The sequence below is a fragment of the Triturus cristatus genome, chromosome 9 (assembly GCF_964204655.1).
Source record: "Triturus cristatus chromosome 9, aTriCri1.1, whole genome shotgun sequence".
Classification (NCBI taxonomy): Eukaryota; Metazoa; Chordata; class Amphibia; order Caudata; family Salamandridae; genus Triturus; species Triturus cristatus.
The window spans coordinates 1,048,190,537-1,048,207,863 of NC_140592.1; the positions used below are offsets into that span (position 1 = coordinate 1,048,190,537).

The 17,327-nt window shown below is 45.5% G+C and overlaps 1 protein-coding gene across 8 annotated transcripts in view; it reads left to right on the top strand.

Annotated features, from left to right (window-relative positions):
* Window positions 1–17,327, top strand: part of PAK6 (p21 (RAC1) activated kinase 6) — a 345,174-nt gene that overhangs the window by 135,897 nt on the left and 191,950 nt on the right. For 2 of the 8 annotated variants that reach the window (XM_085626898.1, XM_085626906.1), the window contains exon 2: window positions 6,332–6,528. The exons of the other annotated variants lie outside the window; for them this stretch is intronic. The gene's annotated coding sequence lies outside the window, so the exon portion shown is untranslated. The remainder of the gene's footprint in view (window positions 1–6,331; window positions 6,529–17,327) is intronic. 8 annotated transcript variants of the gene reach the window in all.

A 17,327-nucleotide genomic window follows, 5' to 3' on the forward strand; every position in this document is an offset into this window, starting at 1 on the left:
TCACATGAACCATTTATAAAAACAAAAACAAAAAAAAAATCGCTGCTAACCGCACATAATCATCCGCGGCCTAAAAAAATAAAAAATACACAACTGATCAATCAAAACTTATAGCCATATGATAAGAGTCTAGAGCAAAATATGCTAAGGTGCTATGCAGATGGTAGATTGCACTATACAAATGCTTGTAACATAACATATAGTAAAATAGCATAACAAAGCATAGTATAGAATCACATACAGCAGTGTTCACTGAAAAACATTGCAGATTAATTCCTCTACAAAAACATGTCGAAAGATTGCATTTAATTATAATCACTGCTAATTATTACTCAATGTGCAAATGGAGAAATTGCTAAAAATCACTGGCAATATCTCACTTACGCTTGTGAAACAAAATTGCTACATTGGGGATATACCTTCAAATTTAGCAACAATCTCTACATGATAGTCCAAGCATTGCTACTGCATTGATGCTTTTCTTATATTTTTTGTCCTAGAATTCTTTTGGCTGCTGTGATTGATTGATTTTTCAGACCTGCTGCCTTAAGCAGCCAAATTTTCGAGCTTATCAAATCATAATGAAAAAGTACATGGCGTGAAGTTGTGGCCAAACGGCAAGAGCGGTTGACTTGGAAGCTAGGCAACCAGGTTCGCATTGCGGCAGGAACAGCTCAAAATTCGGCGATTCTTGGCAAATCGCTTAAAATGAATCTATACGTCTGTAACGCAAGTGGTGCTCGTGTAACTCTGACACCTTCGGGTTAAGTTTGTGTTTGGGCAAGTCATCCATTTTCTTTTATCATCAAATGACAAATATTTTTTGTTCAATTACTTTATGAACACAATCAATGAATATGTGTATGATATGCTAAATGATTCTGACACAATATACATTCAGGGGCGCAGGAAGGGCAGCTTGCAAAGAAAATGGGCCCCAACATTCTGCCAAGGTGATGAAATACAGCAATACTCAGTTTCGGTTGGGCCCATTAGGCTTTTGGATCTTGGTGTAAGCGCACCTGCTGCACACTGATAGCTACACCCCTGTATACCTACACATGAAACGTCTTTCTGTGAGGAGGTATGAAGTTAAGCATAAGGAAAGTCAGGGGACTTCTGTTTTTAATTTAACATCCATACCTATTCCTGACTTTTCAACCAGCACGATTTCAAGAGAGAGCCGACTGTGAATGACGACATGTACATAGTCAGCAAAACAGAAGGAGGTTCGGGCAACTCACAGAGGCTGCTCTCCGATAACCTATTGTCAATTAAATGTGGATTGCAGCGCTGGTGCAGAGAGCCACTCACAGCATTAAAGCACACCACACGTTCACACATCATGCCCTCAATTGACCCCCTTTGGCAGTTTGTATCTTTAAAGCGCATTAGGAATGAGAGTGCATTGCCAAAGGTGCCAGGATGGACGCCCAGAGTCTTACTCACCGTATTTCCTGAGGTACCCTCGGTGTATTCCCAAGGAGCTCGTGCCGATCTGCACCGTTCATCAGAGAGAAGGGTGAAGTAGTAACCGCTGCCAGAGCTGAAGGTGCGGGGGTCACGAGCAGCAGGAATTAATCACTCGCAGGGAGAAACCACTCTGAAGTCGGTGGTGGCCAGTGAGAGTGGAGTCCGTCAGCTGGACCCGCACGGAGCCAGCGGATAATCCGCCTTCAGGGTGCAGAAGTGCCCGGGCCCCGCTCAAGACCGGGGCCATAACAAGGAGTGGGGAAGCGGCCCTGTGGCGCACGTGATGCGTCACTGCTGCGTTTTCGGCGCGGGGGCTGGCCAAAAATTATGCCCAGGGCCGTCATTGGTAGCGCTTTCACGCTACAAGATTGACGGCCCTGGGACCCACAAATGCAGTACTTCGCACACTTTACACATAACTGCACGTCACGTGCATTTGCTCGGTGCTCGTGGGGGGTGGTGGGTGTACTGTGTTCATCATTCACCAGTGTTGCAAGGCCACCAGTGTCGCAAGGCCGCCGCCCCAAAACTAGTGCCGCCTGGGGCGGACCGCCCCCACCGCCCCCCCCTAGCTACGCCACTGCCACAGAAGCAATCGGGTTGGTGGAGTTACAGAGGAGAAGGGCAATAACATTAGTCATGTTACACACTGAATGTAAGGTGGAAGCCCTGAATCACTTAGAACTTAGTTATAAACTTTATTTTTCATCAAACCTTCACGGGGCAAGTTACTGCAATCCCCCTACCTTTGTGGGCAGAGGTGAAGGTAGTGTGGGTAGTGCGATGGATTTCATTTTACTCTCAGAGGATTTGGTCTCCCATCTAGGGAGCCATGAGGTGTGTCCTTCTCCTTTTAGTGACCATCATCCCATAGTTATTCGTTTTTCTTTCCCTACTCACTCTAGCCCTAGGTCAAAACTAATCTTGCTCTAGCCTATTCGGCTAATAGGATGTTTGGACGAAATGGGCACAAATTGATTCACATAAATTCTTTCCCGACCTGGTTAGTGGAAATTACGATGATTTTGTGTGCGGTCTCTCTGAAGAGGCGGCGCCCACCAGAATCCGGGATAGCTTTATAGAATTGTCTCAATCAGTCTCCAAAATGTTGATTCGAGACAAACCCCTGATAGCCCGACCTGCCCAGAGGTAATTTAACTCCGAGTGCCCTGGCCTATGAAGCTCTTAGAAAGGCTACTAATATGATCCCAGGTAACACATCAGGCACTGGGTCAGTGAGGAAAGTCTGGTTACGGCCCTAGAAAATAGAAAGAAGGAAACTAGATTCAAAGCATGGGAAGATCTAGAAGGAGGCCACGCAATTAAGGGACAATAGAGCCTTTTGGGAAGTTATTAACCGCCCTTTCTTGGGCGCGGGGGGGGGGGGTGAGTACTAACTAGTTGGAATTTATTGTTATATCCCAGAACAGGATTGGGTCGAACACTTTTCGCAAATCTTTCACCTGGGTAATCCCAATTCAAAGATTCAACCCTTTATACATTGTGCTGCGTTACCCTCACATGCAAAATTTGTATTATTTGAGTCTACTTATATGGTAGATGTGTCCAATGCCATCTCCAGTCCTGCCGCTGGGTAGGTGCCTGGCACAGATGGGGTCCCTGTTGGCCTGTTTAAGGAGAACACTGCTTTTTGGCTCCCTCTATTAACTACTGTTTTTAAAGTCATTATTAGTATGGAGGTAATCGATAGGAGTTCCAGTTTTTATGGAAGGTTATGAGAATCTGACTGCAAATTACCATCCTATATCATTGTTAGATTCATCTTCTAAATTACTTGGGCGAGACTGGGCTGAGACCAACTCCTTTTTTCAGAGTTACACTTTGGATTCAGGCCACAGCTCAGTACGGTTGAACAAGTGCTCAAAGTGTCCCTAATCTTAGCAAAATATGTCAAGGCTAGGGGAGGTGCCATTCATATGGCTTTTATGGACCTCTCTAGTGCCGTTGACCTAGTGGACCGGTGGAAATTATGAGAGACGATGGAAGCAGTAGGCCTGGACCATCCTCTATTGGACTTATTAAAATGACTTAATTAGAATACATTTATGAAAGTCTGTTACACGTACACCTAATCTAGCGATTGCACTCAACCCATAAGGGTCACACGAGGGGTCATAGAGGGATGTATATTAGAACCCTTTTTGTTTTACATTAATACCTTAGATTCTTTTTTAACTTCATAGATGTCCCAAAAATAGGTTCCCGCCTTGTCCCCATACTTTTGTACGTGGATGACGCGGTCCTTTTGTCACGTACAGCAAATAGATAACAGGCTCCTTTAGACAGTTTTAATGGTTTTATGGAGGAATCTTAATCTGCAGGTTAAAAAAAAATAATATTTTGTCCTGACAAGTGGGCCAAAAAACATCCCTTCTAAAGTCGTTTATATTGGGGGGGGGGGGGGTCTCCTATTACTAAGAGATCAAAATGTAGTGACTTGGGTATCCTTTTTAATGCTAGTCTTACTTGGGATTGGTTGATCACTCAATGATCACAGAACATGATGGCCTCTTGTGAAGCAATTTATAGCTTTGCAAAAAATCTATGCCATAAGCCACTTAAGAAGATGCTCATGCTATATAGGAGTAAACGCTTCTCAGTTGGCACATATGGGGCAGGGGTTTGGGGGTATGCAAAACGATTCTTTTACAAGTAGCAGAAAATAAATTTCTGTGTAGACTTTTTGCAATCCCCAAATCCAAACCCAGTCTTCTCTCTCATAGTGAACTTGGCTCAGGTTTCCTAGCGGATGTTGCAAGCCTGGCCCCCATTTTATTATGGCTAAAAATAGGAGTCACACCCGAGCTGAGCTTCTCACATAAAGTTGTGGAGGACTGTCTTAAACTAAGCAATATGGCAGCTATTCCGTGGCTGGCGTATGTCAAGAAATCTCTTGGGGATCTGGGTCTAAGCCAACTCTTTAATGCTGCATGAAACATCAGTACCCATGATACAGAGTTAGTAAAATGAAGGTTTCTTGCACAAAGGGAGAGAGAGAGAATTAGAATATAACTTGACATGATTTCTGTTTCGCGACATGTACACCTCGGCTGTTCCAGATATGGAACCATATCTAACATGGATAAAGAACCCAGAACTAAGATTTATATCTGACTAGGGGCCATATGTATCAATGTTCGGTTTTGCGATTCTCAAATAGCGAATTTTTGGGAATCGCTATTTGAGAAGGGCAAATCGCTATGTATGTAGGATTTGCAATAAATTTTGCGAATCCTACATATTCCGTAATTGCGAATCGCAAATTGCAATTAAGGAATACCTCCCCATTCATTCCTATGGGCCTAGAGGCCCATAGGAATGAATGGGAAGACAGTCTCAATTTGCGATTCTCAATTAGAGAATCGCAAATTGAGAATGCAATTTCAAGTGTGCCAGGGTGTCAAAAGGACACCCTGTTGCACCCCTGAAATGAGCATGGGTGCACATGTGGCGCACATACATGCCCTAAGGGCATGTGTGTGCACCACATGCCACTTTGAAAAATGCAAAAATTAGCATTTTTGAAAAAAATCGCAAATTACCACGAACCTGTAGTTGGTGGTAATTTGCGATTCCTTATGCCATATTCGCACAACTTGGGTGCCTCATACATTCCATTTAAGGAATCGCAATTTGCGATTCCTTAAATGCATTCGCAAAGTAAGTAATCGCAAATTTTGCTATTCCTTACTTTGCGAGGCATTTTTCCTTTTATACATACCATTAAGCCTAATTGCGATCGCAAACGCTGAAATTCTGCGAATTTCGGCGTTTGCAATCGCAATTTTGCATGATACATATGGCCCTAGGTTCTTTACAATAAATTACCTAGTAGCTTTTCCTCAGACAGGCACGTGGTTTACCTCACTCCCATGTTGCCCTTGTGATGGAGCTTCTGTCCAATTGACACATTGTACTGCACTTTAACATTCCGTTTTATAGGTATTGTCTAACATTGGCATTTACTTTTACATGATGCGCCTGTTGAGGAGAGCTTTCACCTTCTCCCTCCTTCAGTGAGGAAAACACTGGTACAGGTGGTACTGGCTTCTGCAAATGAGACGCCGTTATCAAAACTTCAAGCTGTGCAAAATACCACTGCACATCTCATCTGCAATCTTCTATTCGGAGCGGCATTGTCTCCCCTCCTGTATTCACTTCATTGGTTACCAGTCCAAAAAAGAATTATTTTTCAAATCTGCTGCTCAACACATAAATCGCTGATAGTGAAAGGTCCAAGCTACCTATCTTCTAAGCTCACCTTTTATTACCCACCTAGACTACTTGGGATCCGGTTATGTGGTTTTTCTGACAGTCCCACGGGTCAGAAGGATCCCCACAGGGGGCAGGGCTTTATCTTACCTAGCCCCTCTGCACTGGAATAGGTTACCCCTTCAGATTAGGATGTGCACTGAACATCTCAAAATTGAAAATTACTCAAGACGGTGATCCTTTAATGGAGCAGTTTCTGCTTTTGCCTGCGTTTTTGCCCTGTGCCGAGATACCCCGCCATTCGTGCACAATATAAATTATATTAACATAACATAAAAGAGTGCCCCTCCTACTCCGGACTCCTTTTCCTCTCCAGCAAAAGAGCCATAGGTTCATTGAATAAAGGGCATTATTGCTGGAAAAAGCAAAAAAAGTCAAGTCCCCTAAGCTTCTGGTACATCCCCCAGACCATCTCAACAGTTGGTGGCAAAGAAACAAAAGAGAACTGAAGCATTGGCTCCTGTGAGGGCAACTCCTGCCACTCAAGGGCTTGATTTGTCATGTTTGTTGGCAACTCCTTTTATGGAATTAAAGATATGTGATTCTGCTTTCCTCTGTCCCTCAGAAGACTATGAAAAGGAATGGCTGGGCCACCAGGGCTTCACTTCTAAGCCTGGGGCATTGCAGTATTCCTCGGGAACCAGCAGCCCATCTTCACTGGACCCCTTAGTTGCAAAAGCCCTCCCTCTTGGACTAATCCTTTGGTTGGGAAGTTTAACAGCATCAAAGACACCAGACAGTTCTCTGATCATTGATGGACAAGTAAGTGTGGCAATGAGAAGGCAACCTTGACATTTTTAGGTCTGGCATTAGCCAAGACTTTTGATTTTGCTTAAATTATAAGTGTAATATATTTGCTTAACGGGGCTTTCATCATCCATTTGTCTGTTTTTGTGTCATTAACATTTTGCTTCTGCCTACTAGAGCATACAGCATAGGGCAATGTGTCAGCCTACTTCAGCCACTGGTTAACTTCACTTTGAGTGACTGCATTTAGCCATTTCATAAGGAACGTATCCACACACAAGGTAGTTCCCTTCAGTGCCAATGTTTTGATTTTTACTTTAGTGTTGCCTTTGTTTGTAGAGGCCGATGTGATAGCAGACATTTTCTACCAGATGAGAGCGTATTTCAGTTTTAACATTTTTATCTTCTGCCTATGCTGTTAGAAATTCTTTTTTGAAGTGACCTTTGGTTATCTGATTGCTGCTGCTCCACACTATACAAGCAGCTCACATGACCTCTGAATATAAGCTCATGAAGGTGCTCTATCTTTTCAACCCTTCTTTCTTCTTTTAGTTCCTTCCTTTTTCATTCTTGCCTTTTTTCCTTTCCTTTTTTTCTCCTCATTTCTTTTCCTCTGCTTCATTCTTTCCTTGTTTTTTTGTTTAATTATTTCTTGTCTTGCTTTTTCATTCTTCTTTCTTGCCTTATTTCTTTCCTCTTCCTTTCCCTTTTTCCTCTTTCTTTCCTCTTTCTCCTTTCTACTGTTTTTCTTGCCCTTCTTTCCATCCTCTATCTTTCTTACCTTCCCCTTTCTTTCATTCTTTCTCAAAGGCATGAAGCTGGCAGCCAATGCCAGACCGATTTACTTTCTTTAAGCTTGTGTTAGTCAAGACCTTTTGATTTAACTAAAATGATGTGTATAACAGTTAAATATAGGGGGGTTTCAGTCAGACTTTTTGGGTCAGTCTGTGGTTCTGTCATTCACATTTTCTTTCTCCCACCCCAGCATGCATCCAGGGGCAATGTATCAGCAAACATCAGCCATTGGCTGGCTTTACTATGAGTGACAGCTTGCTGTCATTCCATACCGAGCACATCAACACACAAAGTAGTTCCCTTTAGTGCCAGGGAGTACTAAGGCAATGTGTGCTTTTTTTTAGACCAAAACAACATTGCCTTTAGCCAATGTTTTTGTTTCGATTGATGTGAGCCCGGCAGCTTTCGCTACATATCCGTGCAGAACCCCCCACATGCACCACATATCAAAATGTAAGCACCCCTTTAATTATGCAAAAGCATCTGACCACATGCACTACGCATAGGGATGGTAGCACATCCCATATGCACTACTTGTACACGGGGGAGTAGTACCCCACATGCATTACATAACTTCACAAAAGCTCTCTCCCCCGACATACACTGCATGTCCATGTTTAAGCACACCATATAGGTACTCACATCCATGAAGATGAACTCTCGCTACATGCACTGCATATTAGTTTGGAAGCACCTCCCCCCATGCACTACACATTAATGTGGAAGCACCCCTCCCCTCCCCACTTGCACAGCATATTCATGTGGAAACATCCCTTATAAGCACTACATATCCATGTGCATGCCCCCCTCACATGAACTCCATTTCCATGTAGAAGCATCCCAGCCTGCACAACATATCTATGCAAAAGCACCCTCCCCCACATGCAGTATGATTCCATTTAGAAGCACCGCTGCATAGGTACTGCACATCCATGTAGAAGCACCTTTTCCCCACATGCACAACACATTTTTTTATTTTTCCGTTTTATATAGCGCAAACTTGACCCAAAGTGATTGAAGCGATTTGCATGAGCACTAGTTACCTTACACAAGGCCGCATTCATTTTTGGTAGGCTCGGGAGATTAAGTTATTTGCCCAGAATCACAGGATGTTGAACAGACGCTGAGGCTGGAACCTGTTCCCCAGTCCAAAGTTGGCAGCTCTGGCCGTTAAACCACATCCTCTCCCCTGATTCTTGCGCAAGCACCCTCATCTCACATGCAGTAGATATTTATGTGAAAGCACCCTTATATGCACTACCTATCCATGTGGAAGCCCCCCTCACCAGGGCCGGCCTGGGAGACCGCAAACCAGCCCTGGCAATTGAGTCGGACCCACCCCGGGGGGTGGGGGGGCAGAGGTGTGTGTGGAAAAACACTACAGCTGCTTTGGTTACTGCGGGCCATATTGCAGGCCCCAGGGGTCAAAAACCGGCCCCCACCCTGGCCACCCATCGGAGAAACGCCCGGTGCCTGCTACAGCCAGTCCAGCCCTGCCCCTCACATGCACTACCCATCCACATGGAAGCAATCTGTACGCCCTTCACCTCGCACTACATATCTAAGCTGACGCCACCACATGCCCTACATATCCATGTGGAAGCATGCCCTCACATGGGCTATGTGGAAGTACCCTTTCCACATGTATGATGCACTACACATCCACGTGGCGGCATCCCTGTGCACCACACGTCCCTGTAGAAGCATCCCACAGATGCACTACATATCCACAGGACATGGAAGTGCCCCACCTGCATGTATTCCATATGCATGTTCAGCCCCTCCACCCGGGCACACATGCCCAACACAGCCATACAGAAACACTTTCCCCCACGTGCACCCTACTCACCCCTGCAGGACAATAGCAGCATCACACCTCACACAATGTCCATGTCAAATTCCAGATGATATCACTCCTGTTTACTCTCTGCTCCAGGCTCCACCCAGCCGGATGTAATAGAGCCACTGTGCACACAGGGAGTTTCCTGGAGTAGACTCAGAGTTTTATGACCTGCACCCTGCATGCTGTCATGTGATGGGCAAATTCATTGCCCTCCACGACCCGCATTATACTGATGGGCTGGGTCAAAAACATGTCTCAAGTTAATTATTTTGTCGTTTTGTCAGCGGCTTGTGTAGCCCTCGGGATGCTTCGGGTCGCTGAATGTTCATTTGATCGAACAGTTTACTTCAAACCGAGATGGGGTAAGAGTTTGGTCCAGAAAGGCTAGAATTTAGCACAATGTTTTTCGGCCGCGCCCCCTTCTTCGTCGTGAAGCTCAGTGCAAAGTGAGTTTCGCCTTGAAGTGTTTTCTGAGCCGCGTGTAATGTGCTTTGGGTTTCGGGAACGGCGCTGCGTGGCAACAGGGAAGAAAGAGGCCACCGGGAGTGCTGCTCAGGAGGAAGTTAGAGAAATGTAAACTAACATGGTGGGAACGAGTGCAACTCGAACAAGCACTGGCAAATACAGAAGCTTCGACCTCGGTCGTCCCGGTTTCCAAAACCTGGACATCGGAAGGTCATCTGGATAAATCAAAAGGTCGAGAGAGGGCGTGGCCACAGAACACAGCCAATGGGGACAAAAGAGCTCAGTACAGCAGGTTGTAGAGCGCTCAGCTGAGACGAGATACAATCTGGAGAGAAGTGAAGGGCAGTGTTTGTTTCATTCATTGTTAAAGAAAGAGTGCCCAGCTCAGAAGCCGGCGTCTGGTGCAATTAAATGCCGGCGCGCCAAGTACCAAGGCGGGTAGCCTTTTTTTTTTTTAGTTTTATCCAATACCTGCCCCTTTGTCTCCCTCTTGTAGGGTTTTGCTTTCTCCTTTTGTGGCGGCTTTGCCGTCTTCTCCAATCTCTCGGATTGGTGTTTTTTCCCCGCTCTCGAACTCGGTAATTACCTTATGTAGAAAAATAAGTGCTGGTCTCCAAAAATAAATGGTAGTGCCCCCCAGCATGACTGATTTGCATGTGTCCGAGTCCAAACTGGGGTGGCATAGTGAGCAAAAGAACGATGGATTTAACCCAGATCTCTTGACTTGGGGTGAGTGGTTGAAAAGTTTCAACACTCCGTCCATCGTCTTGTTGTGTTTGCTATGCTATGTATGACCCAAGTGGCCAAGGGTATGCCCAGACGTGGGTCCCTTGCTCGTTTCACTGGATTCAAGCTAGCCTGGCTAATGTGGGGCGATACCCTGAAACCGGTCCTAGGATGTTTGTTTCCGGTCCAGGGAGGACCTGGCCTAGCAGTTCAGGCCAGACTGCTCCCACGAGGAGCACAGTCAAGATTGATTTGGATGTTGATTGGTCCAAACTGAGGTGACAAATTGAGCAAAAGAAGGATAGATTAAACCCAGATCTCTTGACTGGGGGTGAGTGGTTGAAAAATTTCAACACTTCGCCCATCATCTTGTGTTTGCTCCCCATCGGCTCAAATTAAGCACTGCGGAGAGCACAATCATAAAGTGCATAAAGAAGCATGAACAGAGATCGGAGCAAAGGGCAACGAGTACAGCAGAGGGAGATAAAGATTACAGAAGGGGGCTGTTAAAACAGAGCAGAGCATGCTAGAAAGAGCTCCATTGTGGCAAAGGATGTCTATGGTATGTCAAGAATAGATTACCTTAATGCCAGAAGTCAGTTCCACGATGTCAGCCGATGCCCACAGCCCGTTGATGGTAGCTGCTGCAATTCTAGGACCATCATTATGCAAGGACTAGACTCCATAATACCAAATAAAAGTGGTGAACGTGGCTATAATTATGCTGCAAATGGGCTAAATGATGCCAAGTGTTGCTTACTTTGACCATATATTGCTAAAGGGATCATCACCAGATGCCATCGTGGGTGGGGGTCCAAGAGGACAGTTGGAGATGGATACCAGGAAAAGATACTACCACCAGCCTCAATAAATGTATATATGCAGGGGCAGGCTGTCTCTTAAATTTTTGGAGGTGAAGGAATTTTATGTTTTTGAAAACTTTTTAGATGACATCCAGCCCTTGCTAGCAAAAAAAACTTTATCTCCAGTTCAGACACGGATCTTTACCTTTGCGGGCTTTCACAAACAAATGGATGCCCTCGTCGTCTAGGTGGTGCCCCTGCCCTGGTTGCGAGCATGTAGAGGAGACTGATCTGCATGTTTTGCTTTTCTGTCCCTCTTATAACAGGGCTCGTTATAAATGGATCATTTCCCTTTGCAAATTAAGAGGTCTTAGGGATTATAGGGAAGTTTTTAGACTATTAAAATATGATACGACCCCTGTGTTTGTCTTTGCCACTTCGAGATTTCTCCTCTCCATGTGGTTCGTAAGAAATGCAATGATCAAGGCAAACCATGTGTAGTATTATGTTGTTTTATCTACAGATCCACTGTTCCTCTCTTTGGTCATTAACTGTTTTTATTCTTGATATTGCTTTTTAAGCATATTTTAACTATCTTATCTATTGTTTTATGGCTGAGTATGTATTGTGAATTTTTATCATTGTATTTTTGTACTATATACCTGTATTTTTATGGTTTTGACCGAAATAAAGCTAATGATGTATATATGTATAGTTATCTTTAGAGTATAAGCCTACCTATAGAGCCACGGAGCGCAGGAGCCCTGAAATAGGAGTAGGATCATTTACAGTGAAGCAGGATGTTGAGCTGTGGGAGACCTAGTTTGTGGAGATGTAATGTTCTCACACAAGAGGGGGGGGGGTCTTTAGCTCCTTTTTGAACTTCTGAAGGTTGGGGGCAGGGGAGTAGCTTGGTCAGTAAGACTGGAGGGGTGTAAGCTTCTGTTTTTTCAGACAATCAAGCTGTCATGTAATGTTTAAAACATTATATGACAAGCAGGGTGGTGCATGAGAGGTGCCTAAGATGCAGTGGAAAGGAAGAGGACGGCAGATTGTTAGGAGTACTAAGAGAGAGAAAACAATATTTTGTTAAATAACCAATATTTTGAGGACTTTCAAAACAGAGAGTGAGTGTGTGTGTGCGTTTTTGTCTGTGTGTATGTAAAAAAAAAATCCAACTGAAACCCGACTGCCATCTCACAAAACCCGACTGAAAATACCTGTACTCCACTATTTATCAAAAAATACATTTGTTTGGGGGTGTAACACCATTTAGTCAATCAGGATTTTATATCGCACGCCTACTCACCCATGAGGGTCTCAAGGTGCTACAGGGGTGGGAGGAGCTACTGATCCGTCTGGGCTTGGTGGTTCAAAGAGCCAGGTCTTGAGGTCCCTCCTGAATTGGGTCATCGACAGGGATTGGGAGGTGGAGGGGCAGGGTGTTCCAGGTCTTGGCGGTGAGGTAGGAGAAGGATCTTCCTCCAGTTCTGGTCTTGTGGATCCGTGGGACGGAGGCCAGAGCAAGTTGGGCAGAGCAAAGTTGTCTGGCGGGCACGTGGAGTGTGAGGCGGTGGTTCAGATATGCTGGTCCTGCATTGTGGAGAGCTTTGTAGGCATGTGTGAGGAGCTTGAAGGTTATTCTCTTGTTGATTGGGAACCAGTGGAGTTGTCAAAGGTGTTGTGTTATGTGGCTGCGGTGGGGGATGTCGAGGACCAGTCTGGCTGCTGCGTTTTGCACGTTCTGTAATTTCCTGAGCTTTTTTGGGGTGATTCTGGCATAGAGTGTGTTGACGTACTCAAGTCTGCTGGTGAGGAGTGTGTGGGTGACCGTCTTTCTGGATTCTGTGGGTCGCCATCTGAATAAAACCAGCGGGGTATACCAGGTCATGGAGATAGATTCCGGAACTCCCCTCTCAACGCCCAGTTCTTCCGAGGAACCCCCACTGCAAGTGTTGTACGCACAGGGCGTCTTACCTTTAGGGCAGGTAATGAGGGAGGTTGTACCTATAACCCCAGCAACAGAGAGACCCAACGGCCCCTGTCTCAAGATCCTATCCTGGAATGTGGTGGGTCTGGTTAACAAAGTAAATTGTCCGGAATGGTGTGCATATATCCAGGCCCAAGACATTTGTCTCTTCCAAGAAACCTGGGCGAGAGAACATCTTTACCACGCGGGTTTTGCCACATTCTCTAAGCAGGCAAAATGGGCTGGCACAGGACGTCCCTCGGGAGGTTTGGCTATCTGGGTATCAAGTGACTTGGGCTGCAGGGCTGATGTTTACTCACAAAACTCGGATGATATTCTAGTGGTCCGGCTTGAATGGCCGAATGCAAACAGCCTTCTGTTGATCAATGTATACTCCAGACCAACTAAGAACTCGCAGGCATCCCATACGATAGAGGAGCTGGCTGCTGTTTTAGATGATATCTCCCATGGAATTCCCTTTTTGATAGGAGGAGACCTTAATTCCCACTATGAGCCCCTTCCGGGCCTATTGATAGATTTAGCAGAGGAGAAAGACACGGAATGGTCCATACCCCCCCTGCAAGCATCGGCTCCTAGAGCTTGGACCGCTCTTGCCATACAAATTACCGCCTTAACCATGAATTATGGACTGCGGGCATGTAATGGTAGGGCATCCTCGGATAAACCGGCTAGCTACACTTTTAGTAGCAGGGGAAGAGAGTCAAGATTAGACTATATACTTGTTCCTTTAGCTCTTTGGGTGGGCATTGCTGACTTCCGGGTGCTACCCAGGGAGGACAGCGATCATAATGCGCTTGAATTGGAATATGTCCATCCTGGTCTAGACTTAATGCCGAGTCAGAGGGTGCCTACGGAGGATGGGCTCGGCCTTACAGGAAACAGACGCAGAATAAAGTGGGAGAAATTAATCTCTAACCCAGAGAAGATTCCCATGCTTTACGCGAGGGTAGTTCCCATACTTGAAAAGGTACAGGGACGTATGGCTCATGACACAATCCAGAGTGTCCGAGAACAACTAGGGCAATCCCACAGAGACCTCTCGGCCTCAGTATCCGCAATATTCACCTGCGAAGTAAAGAGGGACAATGGTCGCGTTGCTGGACCAATTTGGTATAATAAAACCTGCCGCAACGCTAAAACAAGCTTATTGAACTCCATTAAGGCCGGTATGGGAAGTGAGGTAATCAGGGCTAAGAGATCTGCCTATAAAATTCTAATCAGCAACGCAAAAAAAGAATGAGAACTCCAAAAACAGGAAACCCTCTCTGCATCACTCGCCGTGGGTGACTCACGAAAATTTTGGCGAATAGTGAACACTGGTTCGATGGAACTGGCCACAGCACTGGGGCCGACTATTTCAGCCAGTGTATGGTCAGACCACTTTCGATCGCTATACCAACTACCAGCTGGGGAATTGCCCGCTACTCCCCTACCACTGGTTGAAGAACCCATAAAAATGCCTTTGTCTACAATCAAGGAGGTTAGAATGGTCATTGTTGGACTGGCTTCAGGCAAGGCTCCTGGTTTGGACGGTCTTCCGGGTGACCTTTTCAAGCAGGAGCCGGATATTTGGACACCCTATCCTGCCCTATTATTTAATTGCATTTTGGGTGGCATGGAAGTCCATTCTTCTTGGCTGGGCGCAGAGATCGTCCCCATATATAAAAAGGGCTCTCCTCTGCTCCCAGCCAACTACAGACCGATTAGTCTCATAGACGTCCCTCAAAATTTTTTTGCCAGACTGATTTTGAACAGACTTCAGGTCTGGATGGACGAACACAACATTCTGAATCCGTTCCAAGCAGGCTTTAGGAGGGGTGTTTCAACGGTGGATCAAATCTTCCGTTTGAACCTCCTCTATTGGAAGTCGGTAACAATCGAGGGGGGTAGTCTATACACAATATTTGTAGACTTGCGAGCGGCATTCGACTTAGTCCCTTAGACAAACTCTGGGCTGTGTTGACAGCCCTGGGGGCCCCCGCTGATTTACTTATTATCTTGAAAAAATTACATCAGGGCAATTATGCAAGGGTAAGGTGTGGCAGAGGAGGAACTCTTTCGGAACCCTTTCCCGTTGACAGAGGGGTTAGACAGGGCTGCGTGCTGGCACCTACCCTTTTCTGCCTCTTTGTCAACGGGGTTTTTAGCCATTTAAACGGGTTAACTAATATCGATGCCCCTAGGTTGGCGGGCACCAGGGTACCAGCAATTATGTTTGCGGATGATACCCTGCTGCTCTCCAAATCTCCTATGGGCATACAAAGGGTCCTCGATGGATTTGTTGACTTTTGTAAGTTTCATGGGCTGGAGATAAATACCACAAAAACTAAATACATGATCTTCAACCCGCCCGCCTCAACCCGATCGAACCCGCGGATAGGGACTTCCAGCCTAGAGAGGGTATACACTTTTGAATACTTGGGGGTCATTTTTAACCAATCTATGAAGTGGGACTCACATCAGACAAAAGTACATCTGAAGTTGTTACAGATGACAGGCGCCATCTCCAGGATGATGAGGGGGCTGAATTACAAACCATTAGGCCCACGTCTCCATATTTATAAAACTCAGGCTAGGGCGGCTGGGTTATATGGGGGCGAAATCTGGGGACATATATCAAATCAGAAACTGCAGATCACTGAAAACAATTTCTTGAGGCAGTTGACAGCTCTTCCGACTAGCACTCCACTATTACCTCTAAGATTAGATATGGGTTTAAGACCCTTTGCGGTCGAGCTTGGCCTTAAACCACTAATTTTCTGGCGCAAATTATGGTGTACCCCAGAGCTCGTGAACTACAGAACGGAGTTGCAAGAGATCTTGCGTCTTGTAAGATCTGACCGAGTACCATGGCTACTGTACGTCAAACAATCTTGCGAGTCAATAGGTAGACCCGATCTGTGGTCTGACCCAGCCAACGCATGCTGTAGGACCTCTCGTAAAACCATCTCATTGGCCTACTATGAGCACAACTTACGCATTCTATCTTTGAAGGCTAGGCCTGGGTCTTTAACGGAGCAATTCTTGGTTTTCAAAGATATGTATAAGCGAGAAGTAGTCCTAGATGCCATTGAACCAATGCTAACCAGGTAACTCCATTTGCAATGGCGCTATGGCACTCTGCCTCTAGGAGCTCACACTCTCAGTTAGTAACACATTGTCCAGCATGTGGCCATCCTTCTGAGTCTGACTTGCACATAATATTCTTTTGTCGAGCATACCATAGATCAAGAAAATATTAGCTCCTTCCACTTTTAAAAAATCTGGGTTTTAAGCACCATATTCCAGCTTACAGAATTTTAAAAACTGACTTATCAGCACCCACAGTGTTTGCAGTTGCGAAATTCCTAACAGCTATGTGGATCAGTCGTAATCGCTGTATAAAATCAAACACTCAGCTTGAATAGGTTCCTTACTGCTAAATAGTAACTTTTAACTGCTGTATTTTAACATGCTATGAGTATTGTGTTTTTTACTGCATTTCTGTATTGTTTTATTCTTTTATGGCCCTAGTGGCCGAAATAAAGTTGATAATGAATGAATGAATGAATGTCTTTCGAAGCAGGCAGAGCGTGTGGAAGCAGGATGAAGATACTGCATTGATTTGGTGGTTCATGAGCGAGGAGCCGTGTGTGGTGCGTAGGAGCAGGAGGAGTTCCTAGTGCAGCAGGCCAAAAGAAGTTTGCGGCAGCGGTCTTTCATCCAGGTAGAAACAGCCTTCAATCTGCTATGAAAGTTGAATCTGCTGGCTGTGGGTTTGTTGGTGAGGGAGAGGATCAGCTGGGTGTCGTGGGCGTAGGAGACGATGTTGAGTCGGTGGTTTCTGCTGATGGCCGCGATGATCCGCAAACACCCCCTCTCCCCGAAGCTACGCTCCTGTTTGGGGTAGTTATGTCGATGGGGATGTTGTTTCAGATCCTTCAAGCATAGATGGAGATGACTTGTCATCCGGTTTGCTTTATTGCAGTTATTCTTTCCAGTCCAGTGATGTCCCGGCTTTTAGTGTGGAGCTGTGGTAGTCCATTTCTATTTTGTGTTTGAAGGGCTGTCAGTCCTGGGGTTGCATATGGTGCCCCATTGTCATGCATATGATGCTGGCTTGGAGGCAGAGTGACTGTACTTTCATCCGTGTTGGAGTGATGTACTTTCATTGGTTTAGGCCAAACATGAGCCTTTCTGCTGCAAGTATGTC